This window comes from Alligator mississippiensis, chromosome 1 (genome assembly GCF_030867095.1).
Source record: "Alligator mississippiensis isolate rAllMis1 chromosome 1, rAllMis1, whole genome shotgun sequence".
Taxonomy (NCBI): domain Eukaryota; kingdom Metazoa; phylum Chordata; order Crocodylia; family Alligatoridae; genus Alligator; species Alligator mississippiensis.
The window spans coordinates 476068975-476092775 of NC_081824.1; the positions used below are offsets into that span (position 1 = coordinate 476068975).

The 23801-nt window shown below is 49.4% G+C and overlaps 1 long non-coding RNA gene and 2 other non-coding genes across 3 annotated transcripts; 2 read left to right on the forward strand and 1 right to left on the reverse strand.

The window, feature by feature from the left end:
• Window positions 1–1295: 1295 nt before the first annotated feature.
• On the reverse strand, window positions 1296–9317 carry LOC132250314 (uncharacterized). The gene is made up of 2 exons (XR_009461991.1): window positions 8985–9317; window positions 1296–1688 (listed from the first exon to the last, which is right to left on the reverse strand). It is a non-coding gene; the product is annotated as an uncharacterized LOC132250314 (long non-coding RNA).
• Window positions 6034–6105, forward strand: TRNAA-UGC (transfer RNA alanine (anticodon UGC)). Its single transcript has one exon. It is a non-coding gene; the product is annotated as a tRNA-Ala (tRNA).
• TRNAT-UGU (transfer RNA threonine (anticodon UGU)) lies at window positions 7986–8057 on the forward strand. The gene has a single exon. It is a non-coding gene; the product is annotated as a tRNA-Thr (tRNA).
• Window positions 9318–23801: the final 14484 nt, after the last annotated feature.

A 23801-nucleotide genomic window follows, 5' to 3' on the forward strand; every position in this document is an offset into this window, starting at 1 on the left:
CACGACTGGGACCCAACGGGGACCCTGGCAGGAGGGCACTGCTTGTAGTATACAAACCCTCCCGTGGGACCCACGGGCCCACCCCCAGCCAAGTAACCCTTCTGCTTCCCTGCAGCCCCTTGACGGGAACCCCATCCATGCCAGCTGGAATCTGACCAATGCACCTGTTACTACCTTCCTCTGCCTGACAGATGGGACCCATGAGGCCACCCCAGCCCAGTATCGCCATCCACCCTTCAATCCGATCCATGGGCCCAGTATTCCCCCAACCCCGGCCTCCTCTGACCAGGGCAGTGGACACCTCCCACCGCGCTGCTTCCACTCACCTCCATGTACGTGCTGACAGCATCACCCAAGGGATCGATTGACTCAATGCACAGATGATTTGTGGGTTCATTCTGGGGAAGTGACAGATCCCCAAAAGAAGCCAGGAGTCCTGAGCCACAGAGCCTTCCTCCCACCCCTTCCCTCCTTCCCTCAGCTAGAAACAGGACCCAGGAGTCCTCCCAAACCATGCCCCTCACTATGGCATGCTGGACAGCACTCCTTTCGAAGAGCCAGAGCAGGGCACAACCTGCAAGTCCTGGTCCTCACGCCTGCTCTGCTCTAACGCGCTTCCTTCCCAGAGCAGCGAACCCGACACAGCCCCGTTCCCATCCCCTGGGTCCATCAGGCTCCCTGCAGGTCAGCTCAGCAAACATCACACGGGCTGTCTGCCCCCCGGGTAGGAAAGAAAAGGGCCCTGAGATAAGTGGGGTGAAAGGAGCGTCCAATCCCTCCTCCTTCCCCAAAATGCCAGGATCCAACTTCCCACCCACCTCCCTCCACTAACAGCAGCTCAAGGTCCTGTGCTCCCACCCAGGGCAAGGGCAATGCGCTCCCAACCAGGGCAAGTCTCCGCTCCCCGCCCCAGCTCTCCCCTGCATGGCCAGACCCACGGCGCTCCCAGGGCCACAGCTCCAGCCTCTCCCTGACTTCTTCCTCAGTGGCCAGCCCTCACTCCTGCATTCCCAGCCTGTCTCCCCTTTGCCTCAGCCCTCACATCCTGATCAGCCCCCTGCACCCTCAGGCCCTAGCTCCTCCATACTCACCCTCTCCCCCCTGCCTGGAAGCCCCAGCCCCACACCTGACAGCCTGCAGATCTGCATGGTGAGGGCATGGCTCTCAAGGCTGAAGCGCCCCAGGCACTTGTGAGCATCCTGGTAGGGCAGGTGGATTTGTTTCGGCCATGTTTTCCTCCAAATCGGATTTGGTGATCTGGTGCAGAATGACACTAATTCTACAAGGCCGTGAAGTAATGAATCGTGAAGCATTTCATTTTGAGCAAGATAACGGAGAATACCAAACAGCGGTGGTTCCCCTACTGTAATGCACTTCTTTGATAGTAAAAGGTCTCTCTCTGAAGTACTCTATTGCTCATGTATGATAGTGGATTTACATGATTCTGCTTATACAAGTTTAACTTATTACACGTTTATAGCTATACAGTGTCAAAAAAATCCTTAGCCTTATCGTAGAATAGGGTAAGTCCTACCTGGATCTTGTCCATCATCAGGTATGAAAGGCCAGCTCCTTCCTCCTCTTCACTCTCCCCAAATCTGAACCTCCATCATTTTCATCTTCGTCTTCTTTGTACTCTCCTGGTGGACCAGCTTCGTCTTCATCTGCTTCATCCTCCTCATCCCCTTCTGAAAGGCAGGTAAATTAATTCCTTACAGCTTTGCTTAAACCTCAAAGGCTTGTTTGTAAACTCATCTTAAATGAGCTTCTGAAATCTGACTCAATTCAACTACAAAACCTTCTCCAGAAATCTTTAAAAAAAGACAGGACTAGAAGTAACATCGCACTTTTTCCTCTTTCTATAGGAAGAGAAAACACAGAACTGAATGTGCCACAGCATCGAATATGAGATGATGGGTACGAAAAAAAAAAGCTTTTGGTACCAGCAATAAAATAACTGCTTTTATAAAGTTATATCTCAGTGTAAAGATGTGTGCTCACATTTTCCTAAGCGCAGCTCTCCTTTAACCGTGCACAGCATCCATGACTACTCTCTTTGCAAGTGCATTGCCCCCCACCCCGCATTACCCAATAGGAGCAGTATGTGATACTGCCCTTCACCTGACACACGGAGCTGATTTGTGCTCCAGCACTTCCACAGTCACTTTAGTCTCAATTTTGTATTTAGATCCTGACTGAATGGCATAACTAATGACTGCATGTTTAGAGACATCACCCTCTTCATCTTCATCTTCTGAGTTGGGGGCCTCATTACCTTCCTGATCAAATCAATCTAGGTAGGTGATCTCCTGAACAGCTCAAAAATCCTTTCCCTGTAATTCTTCAGGTTTGTGATGGCACAGCTGAAGAAGTCCAGGTCTTCAAGTTTTTAAGATTTTGCTAAAAATGAATTAAAATTGCTCATGGAGATGAAATAACTACTTGGTACGTCCAAGTATTGCGCTCCTGCCTCCTAAATGTCACTGACTTTGCTGGCTACCTCCCACCACCTCTTCTCCGTTGCTGTTTCCCATTGTACAGAGCTCATGTAAGAAGTCTTCGTGCTGACAGTCAACATCCCTTCCCCAGTAGATCAGACACTCTCTCTACGCTCCCTTTGAAACAGGTTTGACCCACTTTCCATCCCATTGAAATGTGTGTCTTTGCTGCTGGATGCCCCAAAAGTACATGTGTCTTCAGAAATACGATCCTATAATCACCCAGGGACATGCAAAGCTCTCCCATTCCCTGAGGTCGGCACAGCCAACTGTCCCAGCGCCGATCCTGCCATGCCTGGTGCACAGACAGCTTTCCATGGCCTGAATGGGGCAGCTGTGGATGTGACGATAGAGGTAATCCTGCTTAGAGGAGATCTGGGTTCTGCAGTCCATTGTAGTCACGAGTCGGCCTGTGTGAGTAGGAAGCTTCGGAGCCGCCTCGGAGACCCGGCCATAGAGTATAATGGGGAATCAATGAAATATCGACAGCTTTGTTGTTTTTTGTCTGATTTGGGTGAAACTTGCAGGGGTGGTAGCCCCTGTTGAGAGCATGAAGCCTGCCACGTTTCAAGAAGATCGGTGCAGGGGCTCGGGGGAACTGCACCCCACATTCTTGAAAGCAAAACTCACGTCATGTGTATGTGTTACGCCACAGCGGGGTGAAAACTGCAGGGGCGGTAGCCTCGCCGAGGCCATGAAACCTGCCAAGCTTCAAGACGACTGGCGCAGGGTTTTGGGGGAACTGCACCTCGAGATGCTGACAGGCAAAACTCGTGACATAGATGACCGTGTGTGTTAAGGTGCAGCGGGCTGGAAACTGCAGCGATGGTGGCCCCTGCTACGGCCACGAGGCCTGGCAGCTGGCGAGGGGATCAGCACAGGGCTTCTGGGCTTGGGGGCCTGCACCTCTGGCTGCTGACAGGCAAAACTCGTGACATAGATGACCGTGTGTGTTAAGGTGCAGCGGGCTGGAAACTGCAGCGATGGTGGCCCCTGCTGCGGCCACGAGGCCTGCCACCTGGCGAGGGGATCGGCGCAGGGCTTCTGGGCTCGGAGGCCTGCACCTCTGGCTGCTGACAGGCAAAACTCGTGACATGGGTGCTCGTGCAACTGTGGCTGTTTTGAGGCATGGGACCTGGGATCACCGCAGGCCCGGCTGCTACCAGTTACCAATTAATCATGATTCCCTCAGGGACCAGCTCAATACACAGCACCAAGAACAATCCACCGCCCCAAGACAGACGCTGTCAGTGCACTTAACAAAAGATGAAGCCTCTTCAGACTATCTACAGGAAAACCGGTCTCAGTTCTGCGCATCTCCATTTGATTTTGTAAGCATGAGTGCCTTGAGGCTGGCCACAACCAAAATGGCTCAGGATTAAAAAGTTAAGAGAAAATGTCAAGATGCCGTTTCATAGACACCTTGTTGTAAAAGGAAGAGGATTGGAAAAAAAGAAAATAAAACCCCATAATTTCAAGCTGGCTCCTACATGTCTGGTTATTCCTTAAAACTTGATGTTTTTCCTGGTTGTTAATCCATTTCTTGAGACGTTCCAAACCAGATAACCCCTGGTCACTGAGAAAGGTCATTCATTTAAATTGAAACTGTTATATAATAGGATTTTCCCTGTCACTTATGGCTTGGGACCCTCTTGATTTACACAATTAAAAGAATGCTTTGAAGAGGCTGGACTAAGGGGATAAGAAAGCTGTAAAGCAGCAAACAGGGTGCTTCAAGAGAGAAAAATCTCTCTGACATCACCCGCTGTTGTTCCCAAGAAGCTGGCAGAAACAGATCCTCTCCCTTCAAGGATCGTGCTGGGAACTTTGCTTGTCATCAGATCACCCGAGTGCCTGGGAACAGTGACACCCCAGCTCTCGCTCTCTCTCCCTCTTTCTCTCTTTTTCTTTTTGTCTCTAGGCATAGCTTTCTGAACCTAAATTGTATTAGTTAAGCTTCAGCTAAATTTCCCCAAATACTCAATTAAACCAGGGGAATATTGTAATTGTTTTGTTTTCCCTTGCATGTCTATTACTACTAGTACCATTATAAATTGCATATGCTTCACAATAAATAAGTTTTATAGTCAAACTGGAGGTAACCAGGTGTATTTTTCCTTCTCTACTTCCCTTCCCCACTTGCTCTGCAGCAACGCTTCTTTTACCTAAGCCAAAGATCCCTGTGAAGCCCAGAAATACTGTGGGGTCCGCTCATCAAGAGGCTACCACTACTAGGACAGTTAGGGCAAAAGATTGGGACGTGCTGAGTTTGAGACACATAAGGGGATCAGCTTGTATAGGCTGATTGGCCCACTTTGGCTCAGGCGTGCCCTAATGAACTGAAAGCTGGCCCGTGAGGGATTCTGTTCACTGAGTGCTGGTGTCTGACTGCAGTGTAGTGTTCCCTTAATGAACTGATTCCTGGCACATGAAGGTGTCAGCCTGTACATGCTGATCAACCCGGCCGGGTCAGGCGTGTCATGTGAGTGTGTGTGTGTGTGTGTGTGTGTATTTGACTGATTTAGTGGCTGGTGTGTGTGTGCGTGTGTGTGTGTGTGTGTGTGCATTTGACTGATTTAGTGCCTGGTGTGTGTGTGTGTGTGTGTGTGTGCGTGCACGCGCACATTTGACTGATTTAGTGGCTGGAGGAACCCAGTGCCACTGAAACAGAGTCCTGCAAGATAGCTCCATCGGGGGTGAGCACTTGCAGAAGGCAGAGATACAGCTCCGTACAGAAACACAGGTAACACGAGCAGCACATTGATAGAATTGCAAAGACCCTAGAAATGTACCCCTAATTAATGAGCACACCCCAAAGTGACAGGCAAATCTGGTAACAGCTGGGATCATGGCTGGAAATCCATTTTGGGCCACCCCACACCATCTGGGCCAGGCAAGACACTGGTCATCAATTCAGTCTGTAATCTCAGCCCAGGTCCTTAGTCAAGCATGTATACTTAGTACCATGGGAATGGGGGGCTGTTAGTTGGCAGCCTGGTATGAAGAAACCACGCTCTGGTCCGGGCCAGACTGGTCAGTGGTGTCCGGGAGAGTCCCCCAGTGCCATAGAGGCATGGTGTGGGGTGGCCCAAGAAGGATTTCCATCTCTAATCCCAGCCCACGAGAAATTCCTTCCTTGAGCCTGTCTACTTGGTACAGTGGGGATGGGGGAACTGGCCCAAACAGTATTTCCAGCCATAACCCCTAGTCCAAAACCAGGTTCTTATTCGGGTCCATGTACTGAGTACAGTGGGCATGGGGGGCTGTCAGTTGGCAGCTTGGCACGCAAAAACTGCACTTTGGGCCAGGCAAGACTCTGGTTGGGGGGTGTGGGATAGTACCCAGTGCCACAGAGGCATGGTGTGGGGTGGCCCAAAGAGGATTTCCTGTCGTCAACCCAGCGCAAAACCCAGTTCCTTATTCAAGCCCGTATACTTAGGACAGTATTTGTGGGGGCTGCCAGTTCATGGCCTGGCACAGCCAAACCATGTCTTCAGTCAGGCAGGACAGCCAGGGGATATCATAGGCTGCTAAAGGGGATGTAGCTCAGTGGTAGAGCGCATGCTTTGCATGGATGAGGTCCTGGGTTCAATCCCCAGCATCTCCACTTTTCATGGGGCAGCAGGGCAGGCCCTACAGAGACAGGTTAGAAGGTCTCAACCTATTCAGCCTCCACAAGAGAAGACTGAGAGGGGATCTGGTGGCAGTTTACAAACTCCCCAGGGGGGACTGGAGAGAACTGGGGGAAGCTCTGTTCCCCCCAGGCACCACCCAGGGTTACTAGGAATAACACCCTCCAATTGTTAGAGAAAGGTTCAGGCTAGACACCAGGAAACATTACTTTACACTTAGGGCTGCCAGGCTCTGGAATGGGCTCCCAAGGGAGGGGGTGCTGTCTCCTACCTTGGGCTTCTTCAAGAGGAGGCTGGGCAGATATTTGGCTGGGGTGACATGATCCTGGCACCCATTCCTGCCTGAGGGAGGGAGTCGGACCTGATGAGCTGTTTAGGTCCCTTCCACCCCCAAATACTATGATACTATGACTCTGGTCAGAGATGACCAGGAGAGTCCCCTGGTGCAACAGGGACATGCTGTGAGGTGACCCAAAACAGATTTCCAACCATAATCCCAGCCCAAGAGCCACTTCCTTACTCAAACCCACATACTTAGTACCGTGGCTGGGGGGAGCTGTCCGTTGGCATCCTGGCAGGGCCAAACCACGAGTTGGGCCAGGCAAGCTGTGGTCAGGGATGTCCAGGGGAGTCCACTGGTACCATAGAGTGACAGCGTGGGGTGGCCCAACAAGCATTTCCATCTCTGATCCCAGCCCAAATCCCAGTTCTTTATTCAGGCCCCTGTAGTTGGTGGCGTCTGGGCGGACGATCAGCTGGCAGCCTGGCACAGCCAAACCGTTTCCTGGGACGGGCAGGACTCTGCAGAGATAACCAGGAGAGTCCCATGTGCCACAGAGGCATGGCGTGGGCTGGCCCATGAAGGATTTCTAGCTGTGATCCCAGCCCTAAATCCAGGTCCTTATGTGGGTCCATATACTCAGCACAGAAGCTGGCACGCTGTCGGTTCGCAGTCTATCACGGGCAAGCCGCGTTCTGGGTCGGGTAAGGCAGGTGAGAGACGTCCAGCAGAGTCCCCGATGGCGCACAGGTCTGTCATGGGGTGGCCCAAGAAGGATTTCTGGCTATAATCCCAGCCCAAAAACTAGTTCCTAACTCAAACTCATATATTTAGTACAGGGGCGGGGGGGTGTCGGCTGGCAGCCAGCACGGCCAAACCGCACTTTGGGCCGGGCAACGCTGTGGTCGAGGTGCCTCGGGACAGTCCCCTGTGGTGTCAACAGGCTGTTTGGGGTGGCCCAAGAAGTATTTTGCCCCATAATCCCATCCTAATCTGACCTTTATTTAGGGCTCTATGTTTGATACAGAATATTATTTTATTTATTAGCAAATATGTAATGAAATTCTATTTAAGATGTGTAATTCATTAACAACAAGCTTTGATTGGGTCTAGATTAGCTTTGAAAAAGGAACTGGGAATAAGCAACCACCTTCAGCCTGGTGGGCGGGATGGAGGGGCCGGGGCCCCGCAGGCAGCTTTCGGCTTCTCCCTGATGAGCACCCCTGAACCTTCACTATGCACCCCCAGCCCCCAGAAAAGCAGCCAGAGATTTATTTATTTATTCATTTATTTTTTAAAGGATTTTTACCTCCCCAAAATCTCACCCCCAAAACTGCACTTTGGGCCAGGCAAGACTCCGGTTGGGGGGTGTGGGATAGTACCCAGTGCCAGAGGCATGGTGTGGGGTGGTCCAAAGAGGATTTCCTGTCGTCAACCCAGCCCAAAACCCAGTTCCTTATTCAAGCCCATATACTTAGGACAGTATTTGCAGGGGCGGCCAGCTCAGGGCCTGGCACAGCCAAACCATGTCTTCAGTCGGGTAGGACAGCCAGGGGATGGTTTAGGCTGTTAAAGGGGGATGTAGCTCAGTGGTAGAGTGCATGCTTTGTCTGTATGAGGTCCTGGGTTCAATCCCCAATATCTCTACTTTTCATGGGGCAGCAGGGCAGGCCCTACAGAGACAGGTTAGAAGGTCTCAACCTATTCAGCCTCCACAAGAGAAGACTGAGAGGGGATCTGGTGGCAGTTTACAAACTCCCCAGGGGGGACTGGAGAGAATTGGGGGAAGCTCTGTTCCCCCCAGGTACCCCCCAGGGGTACTAGGAATAACACCCTCCAATTGTTAGAGAGAAGGTTCAGGCTGGACACCAGGAAACATTACTTTACACTTAGGGCTGCCAGGCTCTGCAATGGGCTCCCAAGGGAGGTGGTGCTCTCCTACCTTGGGTGTCTTCAAGAGGAGGCTGGGCAGATATTTGGCTGGGGTGACATGATCCTGGCACCCATTCGTGCCCATATATTTAGTACAGGGGCGGGGGGTGTCAGCTGGCAGCCAGCACGGCCAAGCCGCACTTTGGGCCGGGCAACGCTGTGGTCAAGGTGCTTCGGGACAGTCCCCTGTGGCGCCAACAGGCAGTTTGGGGTGGCCCGAGAAGTATTTTGCCCCACAATCCCATCATAATCTGACCTTTATTTAGGGCTCTGTCCTTGATGAAGAATATTATTTTGCATATTAATTAGTAAATATGCAATGAAATTCTCTCTATTTAAAAATGTGTAATTCATTAATAACAAGCTTTGATTTGGTCTAGATTAGCTTTGAAAAAGGAACTGGGAATAAGCAACCACCTTCAGCCTGGTGGGCGGGATGGAGGAGCCGGGGCCCCGCAGGCAGCTTTGGGCTTCTCCCCAGCACCCAAAAAAGCAGCCTGAGATTTATTTATTTATTTTTAAAAAGGATTTTTACCTCCCCAAAATCTCACCCCCAACACAACCACGAAATGCACGGAGGGCGAATTGCAGCAGGTGACCCAGACTCAGAGTTAACTGAAGGGGAGGGGAAAAGAAAAGTACGGTAATTAGTGAGTAGCCACGTGTAAAAGGTAGCACTAAGCATCCAGGAGGCGCGGAGAAGGCGGGTCCCGGCTGTTCTGGGGCCGGGGTGGGGAGGGAAGGAGCAGGCGGCCCCGGGGCTCCCGCATGCCGGCTCGGGGCACGTGCAGCGCCGTGTGGGCGGGCGGGCGGGCGGCTCCGCGCTGCCTCCCCGGGCGCATCTCGAGCCCCTGCCCGAGCCCGGAGCGGAGCTGCGCCTCCCCCGCCGCTGCCCCCGGGACGGAGCTCCGCGCTCCTCCGCGCCCGCACAGCGGGTCCCGCGCACCCCGCCTAGGCCACGCCCCCTGGGGCGGAGCTCCGCGCTCCTGCACGGCCGCTCCTGTACCGCGTGTCCCGCGCACGGCGCAGGCGCGCCTTTGCCCAGGCCACGCCCCCCGGGCCGGCAGGGCAGGGGCGGGGCCAGAGAAGGGGCGGGAGCTTAATCTTTCCATGCCGGCGTTCATTGGCTGGGAGGCGCTGCGCGGGCCGGCAGCCGAGTGGGTGCGGTGGACGCCCGTCTGGGCTGAGAGCTTTTAAATACGACTGTAGCCGCCATAACGCGCCACGCGGTCGGGGAAGCTGGTGGCGGGCGGGTATTGGGGTTGCGGCCCGGCGGGTCCGGGGCCCTCGGCTCGGGGTGGGCTCAGGCCTCCAGGAGCAGAGTGACCAAGTGTTTCCCCAGCACCTGCGCGTCCCCCAGCCCTGCTGCGGCAGCGCGGCTGTGCAGAGGGCGCTTTCCTTAGATTTTTATTTATTTATTCACTATTTTTAAGCATTTCTTTTCAAAACGTGGGTTGGACGTTGTATCTAAACCAGACAGGGGCCAGAACATCCTGTCGGGGTTTCTTAGCCGCAGCAAAAACATTCTTTTCCTTGTCAAAAATTTGAGTGAAACGAGTGTTTTCTGAGGGGCTGCCCTTGAGCCGCAAAGAGGGGCTCCCCGTGAGCTACAGCGCTGCGGGGGCGCTGGCTGAGTCGCCACAGCCGGGTCTGCCACTTCTCTCGTGTCGAAACCGAAAGGTCCGGCTGGGTACTCAAACGCACCTGCGCTGGAGCAGCAAGTGGGGAAAATAAATACTGCCATTATGCTGAATTTGGTCTGTTTAAGATTTGAAGAGAGACCCCCTTGACTCTTACCTGTGTCGTGGAACTAAACGCCACGCTGACATTTCGTCCAAAACGCGCGTGCCAGTGTACCCCCGCCGTACAGGGACTGTTTTGCTTGTGCGTTGCTTGGGGGAAAGCTGCTTTTAAGGGAAGGAGCCATGGCTTCAGCGTACGGCCTCTAACACGAGGCATTGCTATCAATGAGGAACTTGAAGCCATACCACGAGGCAAATCACAGATAGTACCTTACGCTCTGAAAAGGTTGATTTATTTATTCACTATTTTTAAGCATCTCTTTTCAAAACGTGGGTTGGACTTTGTATCTAAACCAGACAGGGGCCAGAACGTCCTGTTTCCCCGCGCCGAGCTGTAGAGGAATAAAGAGCAGCCAGGAGAAAAGTGACTCTGTGGGGGATGGGCGATGGAGAGCGGCGTTCTCGGTAGTGCGAGGGGCTAGTACGACCAGAGGACCTAGATGATAAAAGTAAAAAAAAAAGGTTTAGTGATTACTCCAAAGAAGGCAGCAGGGTTTGCCATGATCTGATACAAGGGTCTAGGACGGCGGTTCTGAACCTTCTTCAGTTGACGTACCCCTTGGTCTCCGAGTGAGACTTCACGTACCCCCTTTCAATGGGAAATTAATTTTTATGTCAAACTGTGTACTCGGGTATTATAAAAACAGCAAGATACTCATACAAAGAGTTCTTCGTTTTAAACAAGGTTCATTTATTCAATGCACATAAAAAGTTGTACAAAAAAACACCACTTGATGTCAAATGGCAAAACGTGCCCAAACTTATTAGTGCAAACAGTGCTGCTGCTTACTATCGACCAACATTTTAATTCTAGGCGACATTTTCGAGAGCACCACATGCAAGTCAATTTAACTTCTTTGTCCTCCCAGATAGTACTTCTTCACCTGGGACTGAAATGTTCAACGAGTTTGGACTGAAATGTTCAACGAGTTTAGAATTGTGAACACATCTGCGAGGGATGGCAAACGACCCACAAAGTTCGGACCTATGAAACACTGAAGCAGAATTAATCCATTTTCATGCAGAAACATTTCAATTAATCTCAAAGTTCAAAAACTCTTGTCAGAACTTTTTGTCTGGATAACCAGCGTACTTCTGTGTGAAGCAGAAGTACAGCGTGTTCAGACCCAATCTCTTCCTTCGCACAGCGCTTTGAACATGCAGTGATTCAATGCCCTTCCTCTGATCAAGTTGGCGGCCTGGGTCTATCAAATAAGAGGGAGGAGTTTTTGATGCCAAAGCAAGTTGATGAAGAATACAATGACTAGAGATCACATTTGGATTCACCTTTTTGACGAGAGCAGTAAACTCTGAATATTTCCCCAGCATAGCAGGAGCACCATCAGTACAAATAGCTCCTACAAGGTCCCAGGAAAGGCTAGAAAAAAAGAAAAAAATCATTCATCGTACCCATAATGTCTGCTGCCTTGGTTGTTTCTTTCAGGAGTTCACAAAAGAGAAATTCTTCTTTGACTTGATTCTCATGCACATATCGAGCAAAAATGAGAAGCTGTGCGCAATTTGAGGCAGTTGATTCATCCAACTGCAAGCCAGTTTTACCAGACTTTTCTTGACTTGCTCCACTACTTGTTTGCGTATGTCCTCTGACATGTCCTTGATTCGGTCGTGAATGGTGTTGTATGGGGATGTGTGCTATTTTTAGTTGTGCATCTTTACCACACATCAGCTCGGCCATTTCCATGGCACGGTTTCACCAGGGTCTCTGCGATGGTATGCAGCTTTTTTTTCTGTGGCCATCTTTAATGCCACGTGATAACTTGCCTCTAGTGCTGGCTTCTGGGGAGTAAATCCATGATCGGAGAGTGTGCTCGTTTCAAGTTGTGATCGCTTGAGTTTGAATAAAGCTTCTGGGTCTGTAGTATTTTCAGGGTGAACAGTCTGAAGGTGCTCTTTAAGTTTAGATGGCTTCATATATCCATTGCAAAGTACCTTTTGAGCGAAGGAAGCATTGTGGCTTTTGTAAATCATGTGTATCAAGCATGAACGTAAAGCCAAACTGCACAGGCGAATCCTAGTAATAACACTTCTTTGACATGATAAATCGATGGACGAAGCAAGAATTCAGTCCCTGAAAAATAGTGCAAAGTAAAACCCTTAAAACATACATCATAGGTTGGTAACAATGTAAAATTGAACATAGGTACTTACCAAAATGAAAGGAAAAAGCAGATGTATACTGTTACTTGCCTGGAACCGCCACGTGCATAAAAAAAAAGACGTAAAAAACTCAAACGTAAATACAACAACTTCCAACACACAACTATGTTCAAAGACTTGACTACACGACTGAGTGACAGGTGTTTGGAGCAACGTTTCTGGTGCAAGGTTGAGGCATGGAGCAGGAGTAGGATATCTGGTTTCCATGCGCGTGTGCATTTTAACGACACTAAAGCCCCAGCAATTTCACATTTTTTAGGCCCTTCGACCTGTGTTAGACGGTGTATGAAATATATCTCACGTACCCCCGATAAGGCTTCATGTACCTCCTGGGGGTACATGGAGCCCGGTTCAGAACCGCTGGTCTAGAACTTGATTCTCAATCGGGGGCTGCAGCAAACCCAATTCACAAGATAAAACTAGAGGTTTCAAATGGGAATCTGTAGTATTAAAAACAGCTCTGTCCTGTCTGTGGCGATTAATCTTTCTGAGCTCTTCGCAACAGAAAAATTATTCTTACTTACATCAAAAAATGAGCGAAAATTAAGCACAGGCATCCTTCATGGGGGGCCTTGAGTCTAATGGCCAGTGCTTGGGCATCTGGTGTGTGAGGTACTTCAGATTGAGACAGGAGATGAGGAGTTTCGCAGATCTTCCAAGCAAACTTCTTAGAAATTCCTGCAAGTTAGCTTGTGGTATCATACCCCGCGATGGCATGAAAACCCAGGAGTCCGTCCCTTAGTTCATCACAGCACTCCACCGCGTGCACAGCAATGTATTGTTAGTTCTTGATGGGCTTGCTCTCATCCACAGCTCACTGCTGAGACGAGGCCAGAATGCAATCAGTAGCAATAGGACATCTGTGTCACGGCTTGTTGTTGTGGAAAACACGCAGCAAACTTTTGGGTCAGGTCAGCAGAAGCTTTATTTGGATAGAGCTACCACATTGTGACAATGACTGTGTTATATCTTTCTGACTTTGCTTCAGAAAGAAGCAAGATCACGTGGGTGCCTGCCGCCTCTTGTGCGGAGTGGAGGTGGGCCGTGTTTCTTGCAGTTGAGGAGGCAGCATAACCAGCATTACCATCACTGACTGTTAGTTCTTTGTCACCATGTAATGTTTGCTGTAAGAGTTCCCTTTTGAGGAACCTAACAAGTGTTTGCATGCCTTGTTTTCCTTGGATTCAATCACTGTTCTCCATTGCACAGGCAACATGATGTCCCTGCTGCTAATTCCAATTCTTATTTCCTTCCTTTCCCAATTCAACGCTTTCTAGTAACATCCTTGATCAACGGGTCTTTGTAGCTGTCGAACACAACTTCTACCCTGCTGCAAGGTTCCTTGAACTTGGACACGATATTCACCGCAAAAGCATCCACATGGCCTCCAAAAGTCACTGCATCCTTGGGTTTTCCCATGGCCTGAGCCACAGCCACACCACCAATCACTACACATGTTGGAGTCAGGGCTTCTTTCAAACTTGGCTATGAAATATTTTCTTCCAAAATGGAGAGTAGTTAAGCTTTGTTTGCTGGTCTCAAGTTTCCATTTGCTGTAGCCAGCGATAGCAGTACAGTAGAGAGTTCTTGCCTCAGGAGGTTATCGACATCCATAGATACAAGCAGGCGTCTGAAAAGTTCTCGATCAGCTCTGATGACTGAGGTCTGTTGTTTTGTGTTTTTCTGTTGCAAACTGTACTGGAAGCAAGAGTTTTTAACTTTGAGATTGGTGCACGTACGATGACAGCTTTATGCACAAGTCAATCAGCAACAAATGTCTCTAAGATGTTTTGTCCTAACTGCTGTGCATTCAGCACGCCTTGTATAATTGGTTCTTGGGGAATGTCTTGAAAGGATTTGACTTTTTTGTCCTCCTAGATAGTACTTCTTCACCTGGGACTGAAATGTTCAACGAGTTTGGACTGAAATGTTCAACGAGTTTAGAATTGTGAACACATCTGCGAGGGATGGCAAACAACCCACAAAGTTTGGACCTATGAAACACTGAAGCAGAATTGATCCATTTTCATGCAGAAACATTTCAATTAAATCTCAAAGTTCAAAAACTCTTGTCAGAACTTTTTGTCTGGATAACCAGCGTACTTCTGTGTGAAGCAGAAGTACAGTATGTTCAGACCCAACCGCTTCCTTCGCACAGCGCTTTGAACATGCAGTGATTCAATGCCCTTGCTCTGATCAAGTTGACAGCCTGGATGACAACATCCAACACGTCTTTCAAATAAGAGGGAGGAGGATGCAATAACTAGAGAGATCACATTTGGATTCACCTTTTTGACGAGAGCGGTGAACTCTGAATATTTCCCCAACATAGCAGGAGCACCATCAGTACAAATAGCTCCTACAAGGTCCTAGGGAAGGCTGGAAAAAAGGAAAAAATTCATTCATCATAGCCATAATGTCTGCTGCCTTGGTTGTTTCTTTCAGCAGTTCACAAAAGAGAAATTCTTCTTTGACATGATTCTCATGCACATATCGAGCAAAAAATGAGAAGTTGTGCACAATTTGAGACATCAGTTGATTCATCCAACTGCAAGCCAATTTTACCAGACTTTTCTTGACTTGCTCCACTACTTGTTCGCGTATGTCTTCTGACATGTCCTTGATTCGGTCGTGAATGGTGTTGTATAATTGACATGAATGAAACCATAATACAAATTTCGTGGGAAAAATTGCATGAGAAAAGTGCGCAAACTATTGTTGTGCATCATCCTGAATATGGGTTTTCTATTCAAAAAGAATACCCTGAAAGAGTGTCATTTAAAACCTCTTTGTTCAATGATATAACAATCAACCTAAATAATGTGAGTTTCTGTGATGAAGGAACATATAAATGCAAAGCAGTCACGTTCCCATTAGGAAATGCAGAGTCATTAACAACTACAACTGTAATTGTCGAACCCACTGTGAGCTTTACAAAGGAACCAACTCCCTTAATAGATGGTAAAAATTGGACAGTGGCATCTATCTGTTCAGCAGGGACTGGGAAACCCACTGCAAATATAAGTTGGGAAAGAGATTTTGGTAAAATAGAGAATACTTTAATTTCCTTTCCAAATAGAACGGTAACAGTTATAAGCTGATATAAGATCATTCCCACTAAATTTGCGAGGGGAAGGCGTATAACTTGTATTGTGAAACACCCAGCTTTGGACAGGGAAATAAGGTATTCTCCTGTCCTAGACATCCAATATGCTCCTGAAGTGTCAATAACTGGCTATAATAGAAATTGGCTTGTTGGACAAAGAAATGTTCAACTTAAGTGCAATGCTAATTCTAACCCGCCGCCTGTAAAGTTTACCTGGGCCAGAATAGATGGACGATGGCCTAAAGGCTTACTGGTTGTAAACAATACCCTGCATTTCAATAGCTCACTAACCTACAATCATGGCAGGACTTACATTTGTGGGGTGACAAATTCCCTTGGTCAAGGAAGCGATCAAAAAACTATTCATGTATTAGATCTCTCCACCATCACCACCACACGATCACCCACGGTTTCATGGTATCCTTTAACTAATAGCGTTACGGGTTTAGCATCAGCATTCACCCTAACAATAATACAGGAATGCAAGTGGGATACCATCATTGCTAGTGTAGTGGGTGGAATTATCCTTCTAATACTTGGAAGTATTTTAATTGGCATTGTCTGCTGAGGGAGAAGACGGACGTTTCGCGACGAGTACTTCGTTATGAGCCGTATTGTATTCCACTGACTAATAAACGAGGGGAGTCCCAAACAGATGTTCTCCAATCAGATGATGACTAATAGTTGTTGTTATATGTTTAAGTTAATGTATTTTATAGTTTGTTAAAAAGACCGGTCTGTAAAATTGTTTGTTTATATATATATATGTTGGTTGCTTAAGCTCCGTCAGGTCAGTTAATCCTGAAACAAAAATTCCTTATAACATGCTCGTGTCTAAAATTCCAGTTGTGCCGTCAGCAAGGGGGCATGTCACAACCCAATGATTTTGGTGCCTCGACAGGATGGAATTTTCCCTCCACATGAGAGTCTCTTGCACAGCAAAAGTTTTCTGCTGCAACAGAAAACCCCGGTGCAAGAGAGTTCCCGCCATTCGCATGCAAATTTGTGTCCCACTATTGGCCAGTTCTAAATTATTCCTACGTGGCAGCTAGCGATTGGCTTGTTAGCCGTGTAAAATGTTGTGCGACTTCCGCCCAAGTCGGAGAACTTTGAGCACGCTGCAGAGTGCCTCTAAAGATATCTGACTTGCGGCTGAGCTGATCGATAGCCTGATCACCTATCGATTCTTCTCCCCGTCGCCGAGCGCAATCCTTCGACGTACCCTTTCCCTGCCGGCTTAATTTGTGGACAGATTCTCTGGCCTGAGCCTTGCCAGCTGGAGCAACTAGTGGAGTTGTTTAAGCGACAGGACCACCTGCGTCGCGGCTACTAGCGGCGTAAGTAAAGTTTTTTGCAACCAATACGCTTTGTCTGCCTCTCCATTCACCAGCCCGCCCAAACGACCGAGCAATTTGTATATCACCTCGAGTCGGTTCCGGCCGTCCGAGACAGTTACCTGGGTAAATAAAGTAGTCAAACTTGCTATAAGTTGGCCCAAGTTGAGAAACTAGATTTGAAGGGTTGTTGGCTGTAACCATGTTGATCTAAGGCCGCAGGCAGACACGGTTGTTTGGGTGGAAGTCATATCTTTTATTAGACCAACTAAATTGATAGCTTAAGATATCACATCCACCCCCAGAACCCTGTCTGTCTAGAGCTGAAGGCCCATTCTGTTACAGGGGTAAAAACCTATCCCATATTGTATGCTTCGTGTGTTCACAGTTGGCATTTGTAAGGCTATTGTCTCGAGTCCATGCCATGCAGCTCTCATGCTAGAGACTCTACCTGACATGTACACCTCCTCCCGAATTTTTAAAACCCAAAGTTTCATTTTAAAAAGTCAAGGATTTCTGTGATGTCTTTTGTTTGACCAGTGCATAGTTGACAGATGTGTTGGACAAGCCTTTGGTCATCAAGGCTAAGGACAAGTTGCACATAAACCGGTATAAGTGATGGGAAACCAGTTCAGATCTGTAACACAACAGCAGTTCAGTGTACATAAACTGCTTTCAAAATGGCCAACACCGGTTTAAGATAAACCTGGATGAATGTAATATGAGACTTAATTTATTTAGGTGAAATTGGTTTACTGAACTTCTGTCCCAGTTCCCCTCCAAATTCAAACTCAACCCCCCCTGCACTCCCCTACCCCTCAGGGTGAGGGGGCTAGCCTTGTGCAGGCTGTCTGCTCCAGCCAGGCAGGGAAACATGCTGTAGCTTCCCCCGGTTTCTGGCCTGAGCACTGCAGACATATGGATGCATTTCCAGAATCAAAATGAACGTCTGTTCACGTGCTTATTGGTTCAGCCTAATCTGCGAAGGTTGAATCGATTCAGCCTTGGGGTTTTGGACAGTCTTTTCTTAGCCCAAGTGCCCTTCCTCAGGTCGCATTTTAAACCCGTCCAGTTTGGCACAGTCTGGCAGAACGCGTAGCGACCCTGCCTGGATTTCGCAGAACAGAACTCGGGCCAGGAGGGACCTCCGTAGGTGACCTAGTCCAACCCCCTGCCTGCGGCGAATCGTCCTTATCTGAGCCACCCTATGCAGATCCATAATGCAACCTCTTAGTAAAACTACCCCCAACCCTGACACCACACAAGCCGTAAGGCCCTAACCTGCCACAGGTAACACATGGGGAACGTGGCAGCCAACGTCCTGCCTCTGCAAAATGTTGTTAATAGTCACTCGAAAGATCTCGGGTAGATCTCCATGCCCCCACAGAGGAAGGCAGCCCCCTCGCCCCCCCCAGCCCATACCAATCTGACCATGGGGTCAAATTTCTTTCTGAGCCCAAATATGGAGTCGGTCTGATTGTGAGCGGAGGGGCAAGACCCTCTAACCCAGGCTTGTCCAACATACGGCCCACGGGCCGCCATGAAGCTCATCAAGTGCCTGCTACGTCTCCTTTGGCTCCGCTCCTTTGCCCCTGGCATCCGGGTCGCCTCCTGGGACCAGGCTCAGCGGGAACGGGGCGCAGCACCCGGCGCAGGCAGTCGGCAGGGCAGGGTCGGGGGTCCTCGGCAGGCGGGATCCTGTGACGCGTGTCCTGGCTTGCTGCCAGATCCCGCGCTCTGGGCTCGCAGCGCTGGGGCTGTGTGTGTGGTCACCATTGTGAGCAGGGCCGTGTGGGTGAGGGGCATGCTTATAGGACGCGGCATGCTTATGGGATGCAGAAAAACCTGCAGCATGCTTATAGGCTCGGTAATGGTACGCTGGTTAGCAGTACAGATGAAAGGGACTTGGGGGTCATGGTTGACCACAAGATGAACATGAGCCTTCAGTGTGATGCTGCGGCTAGTAAAGTGAGCAAAATGCTGGCTTGCATCCACAGGTGCTTCTCAAGCAAACCCCGGGACGTCATTCTCCGCTTGTACTTGGCCTTGGTGAGGCCGCAGCTGGAGTACTGCATCCAGCTTTGGGCACCACAATTCAAAAAGGATGTGGAGAAGTTTGAGAGGGTGCAGAGGAGAGCCACGTGCATGATCAGAGGTCAGGAAAACAGACCTTGTGATGAGAGGCTGAGCCATGGGGCTCTTCAGCCTGGAAAAGCGCAGAGTCAGGGGTGATCTGGTGGCCACCTATAAATTTATCAGGGGTGCTCATCAGGATCCGGGGGGACATCTGTTCACCAGAGCGCCCGAAGGGATGACAAGATCGAATGGTCCCAAACTCCACCGCGACCAATTCAGGCTGGACATAAGAAAGAACTTCTTCATTGTCCGAGCCCCCAAGGTTTGGAATAGACTGCCGCCGGAGGCGGTTCAAGCACCCACTTTGAACGCCTTCAAGACGCATTTGGGTGTTTATCTTGCTGGGATCCTATGATCCCTGCTGACTTCCTGCTCCTGGGGCGGGGGGCTGGACTAAGTGATCCTGCGGGGTCCCTTCCAGCCCAAATATCTATGAAATAAGCTCTATGAAATAAACCAGCAGCTCCCATGAACCTTGCAGGAGGGCTGCACAGGCAGGGTCTCTCTGGCCCAGGACAGAGGGTGTAAAGGGGTGTTTGTCTTGGGTTATAACAACTGGCTGGCTGTGGTGCTAGCTGACAGCGCTGCCCATATGGGACCCAAACCCAGTAATGGCTGGGCTGCCCCAGCCATGAGACAGAGACACCGGGACTGGCACCAGGAGACAAAGGTCCTAGTCCTGCCCTGACTCCCCGTCAGCATTTGAGGTTGCACTTGGCATATGATGGCCGCACCTGCACATGTCAGGCTGTACCTTCCACATTATGAGTATACATGATGGGTGAGGGTCCAGATTGATACCACAATATTATTATATAGTAATCAAATGGTGATCTTGAACTGGTGAGTTGTTTTTAATTTCACCTGTCTCTGCCAAACTAGTTTTTCTATGACTAAAATTAATTTTGGCTCTATTAGCTACAGGGCCTATGCTACGCTCCAAAAATGGTTAATAAGGGGAAACGAAAAATTGATGCTGAATGTCAATTTTTCAAAGATAGTTGGACCACTGATTTTTTTGTTACTGAGCAAAACGGGAACATCCTGTGTCTGATTTGCCAAGAGAAAGTAGCTGTCTGCAAGGAGTGCAACGTGAAGCGCATTATTCTGCAAAACCTGCAAAGAAACGTGAGAGCCTGGTGGGTCAGATCAGACTTGATCGGGTGAACTCTCTAACACAGAGCATGAACGGGCAGCTGTCTTTTTTCAGAGCTGCGAGGCAGAAGTCTGAGGCAGAGACCAAGATCCGTTTCTTGATATCCGAGGCAATAGCTAAGAGAGGGAAACCGCTGTCTGATGGAGAATTTGTGAAAGATTGCTTGGGCATATTCACATCTGAGGTATTCCCTGATAAACAGTCAATGGTGGAGAATATCAGCCTTTCCCATCAGACGGTTGCTAGAAGAGTAGACGACATGGCATCAAACATTGAAGATTCACTGATGAAAAGACTCGGTGCCTGTCAGTTTTACAGCTTGGGGGTTGGCGAAAGCACAGAGGTGAGTGATACAGCTCAACGGCAACCTTTGCATGAGGAGTGACCAAACCATTGCATGTTGTTGAGGAACTGCTCGACTTGTGTCCAATGAAAGGCAAAACGGCAGGACAGGACATTTTCAATGAAGTCAAACGTGTCTTGTTGGAGTTCAGTCTTCCAGAGGACAAACTCTGTGGTCTAACAACGAATGGCGCCCCTGCGATGACAGGCAACCACGATGGATCTGTCAGTTTACTGGTCAAGTCTGTGCCTCAGGATGTCATCACACATCCCTGCGTCCTTCACCAGGAACAGCTGTGTGCAAAGGCCCTGGGGATGAGACGTGATGGAAAAAGTGGTTTCTACAGTCAATTCCATCAGGTCAAAGGGGCTTAATCATAGACATCCCAAGCATTTCTTGCGAGATAGGATCGGACCATGATGACGTTATTTACTTCTGCCAAGTCCGTTGGCTCAGCAGGGCAGCCATGCTAGCCAAATACTCGTCACTGCTTGACGAAATTAAAACCTTCATGACAGACAAAGGAAAAGATGCTGGCTTCATGGACGATGATGATGACTTGGCATCCTAGTTGACACACCAAGTTTCTTGCAGATTTGAATCTAAAATGACGAGGGAAGGATCAATTTGTCAACAGACTGTATGAACACATCCAATCCTTCATTCGTAAGCTGGAATTGTTTCAGAAACAGTTGAATAAGAAGAATGTCACCCATTTCACAATACTATTAACAAGATGTGCTGAGACTGTGACCCATGACACGTATTCTGCACTGGTCGGCCGTCTGCTGGATGAATTCAAACAAAGATGTGCGGATTTCAGGGAACGCAGCGATGAGCTGAAGCTGTTTGCAGATCCATTTGGAGCGGATGCCACCGATGCCCCGACACGTTCCACATGGCACTAATTGACATCCCAAATAACAGTGCCTTGAAGAGAGCTTTTGCAGAACATGACCTACTGACATTTTCTACTCAATATGTTACGTGGCACTCTTTCCCAAATCTCTTGAATTATGCACTTCGGTTCATTGCGCTGTTTGGCAGCACGTATTGCTGCGAGCAGCTTTTCTCAAGAATGAAGAACATAAAAGCAAAATCAAGATCATTTTTGACAGACGGACATTTACCTGGAATACTCCATATCGCCACATCAAGTGCAGCACTTTGCATTTCTTCTTGTTGAACTGCATCCTGTTGTTTTCTGCCCACTTGTCCAACCTGTCCAGGTCTGCCTGCAGCTGTTCCCTGCCCTCCGGCGTGTCCACTTCTCCCCACAGCTTTGTGTCATCTGCAAACTTGGACAGAGTACATTTGACTCCCTCGTCCAAGTCACTGATGAAGACATTGAAGAGTATCGGTCCAAGGACCGAGCCCTGCGGGACCCCACTGCCAACACCCTTCCAGGTCAAAACCGACCCATCTACCATGACTCTCTGGGTGTGACCCTCCAGCCAATTTGCCACCCACCGGACCATGCAGTCATCCAAGTCACAGCCTCTTACCTTGTTCACCAGTATGGGGTGGGATACCGTATTGAAGGCCTTCCTGAAGTCCAAGTATATGACATCCACCCCTCCTGTGTCCAGGCATTTCGTAACCTGGTCATAAAAAGAGACTAGATTGGTCAGGCACGATCTGCCCGCCACAAACCCGTGCTGGTTTCCCTTCAGCATAATTTGTCCTGCCGGGCTCTCGCAAATGTGAGCCTTGATAATTTTTTCAAAGACTTTACCAAGGATGGAGGTGAGACTGACTGGCCTATAGTTGCCTGGGTCCTCCTTCCTCCCCTTCTTGAAAATGGGGACCACGTTAGCCCTTTTCCAGTCCTCCGGGACTTGGCCCGTGCGCCACGAGCGTTCAAATATTCCCGTCAGCGGCTCTGCAATGATGTCGGCCAGTGCCTTCAGCACCCTCGGATGGAGCCCATCCGGGCCTGCCGACTTAAAGGCATCCAGTTCTTCCAAGTGCCTCTGCACCATCTCAGGGTCTACGCATGGCAGTCTGGCGCCTTGCTGCTGTCGCTCTACAACCCCAGTGAGAGACTTGTCGTGCCCCTCGCTTAGGAACACTGAGGCAAAGAACTCGTTGAGGAGTTCAGCCTTGTCCCCCCTATCTGTCACCAATTGTTTCTGCCCATTTAGCAGGGGTCCTATTCTTCCCTGGGCCTTCCTTTTACTCCCAATATATCTAAAAAACAATTTCTTGTTGTTTTTTACTTGGGTTGCCATCCTCAGCTCCATGGTAGCTTTGGCCCACCTAACTGCTTCCCTACAAGCATGAGCAGAGGAGGTATATTCATCTTTAGTGATCTCACCCTGTTTCCACTTTTTATGTGCTCCCCTTTTGGCCCTTAGGCTGCTCTGGATTTCTCTGGTCAGCCAGGGAAGCCTCCTGGCCCCTTTCCCTCTTTTGCCTCGCTCGGGGATCGTCTTGCTTTGTGCCCGAAGGATCATTTCCTTTAAGCACAGCCACCCTTCTTGGGCTCCCATCCCATCAAAACTCCTACTCTGCAGTGCTTCCTTGACTAATCGCCTGAGTGCATTGAGATCAGCTTTCCTAAAGTCTAGCACTTTCACCCTACTAGTTACCTTTCCCACTCGATGTCTTATGGTGAATTGTATTATTAGGCCATCACTGTCCCCCAGGTGACCACCTATCTGTAGGTCCCCTACCATGTCATCCCCTGTTGCCAATACCAGATCCAGTATGGCATTCCCCCTAGTGGGACCGTGTACCTCCTGTGTCAGGTGGAGGTCCTGTACACAAGTTAGAAACCTGCGTGAGCGATGGGACCTTGCTGTCTGCGTCTCCCAGCAGATGTCTGGGCAGTTTAGGTCCCCCATGACTACCACCTATTTAGCTTTTATGGTCTCCGAGAGCTGCCTCAGGAGCCCTGCATCTATTTCTTCCCCTTGGTGTGGGGGTCTGTAGCAGACCCCTACCACCAAATCCCTTTCTCCTTGCCCCCCATGTAGCCTAACCCACAATCCTTCTACTTCCTCATCCTTGGATTCCGTCTTGATGAGGGTTGATGTATATTGCTCACTGACATAGAGCGCAACCCCCCCCCTTTCTTCCCCGACCTGTCCTTTCTGTACAATCTGTAGCCCTCAATATGTACTGCCCAGTCGTGGGACGAATCCCACCAGGTTTCCATTAGCCCCACTAAGTCATAGGTGTTTAGTGCAAGCAGGAGCGCTAGTTCATCCTGCTTGTTCCCCATGCTCCTAGCATTAGTATATAGGCACTTGAGCCCTGCGACTGGTGCCTTTGCTGCCCCCCCGCTCCGAGTCCCAAGGGGCCCTTTGATTCTTACCTTCTCGTTTCTTACCTGTGCCGTAGTGCTGGCCTCCCCATGGCTTTCAGGTTCCCAGTGCTCTCTTTCTTCAAGCTGGGCTGTC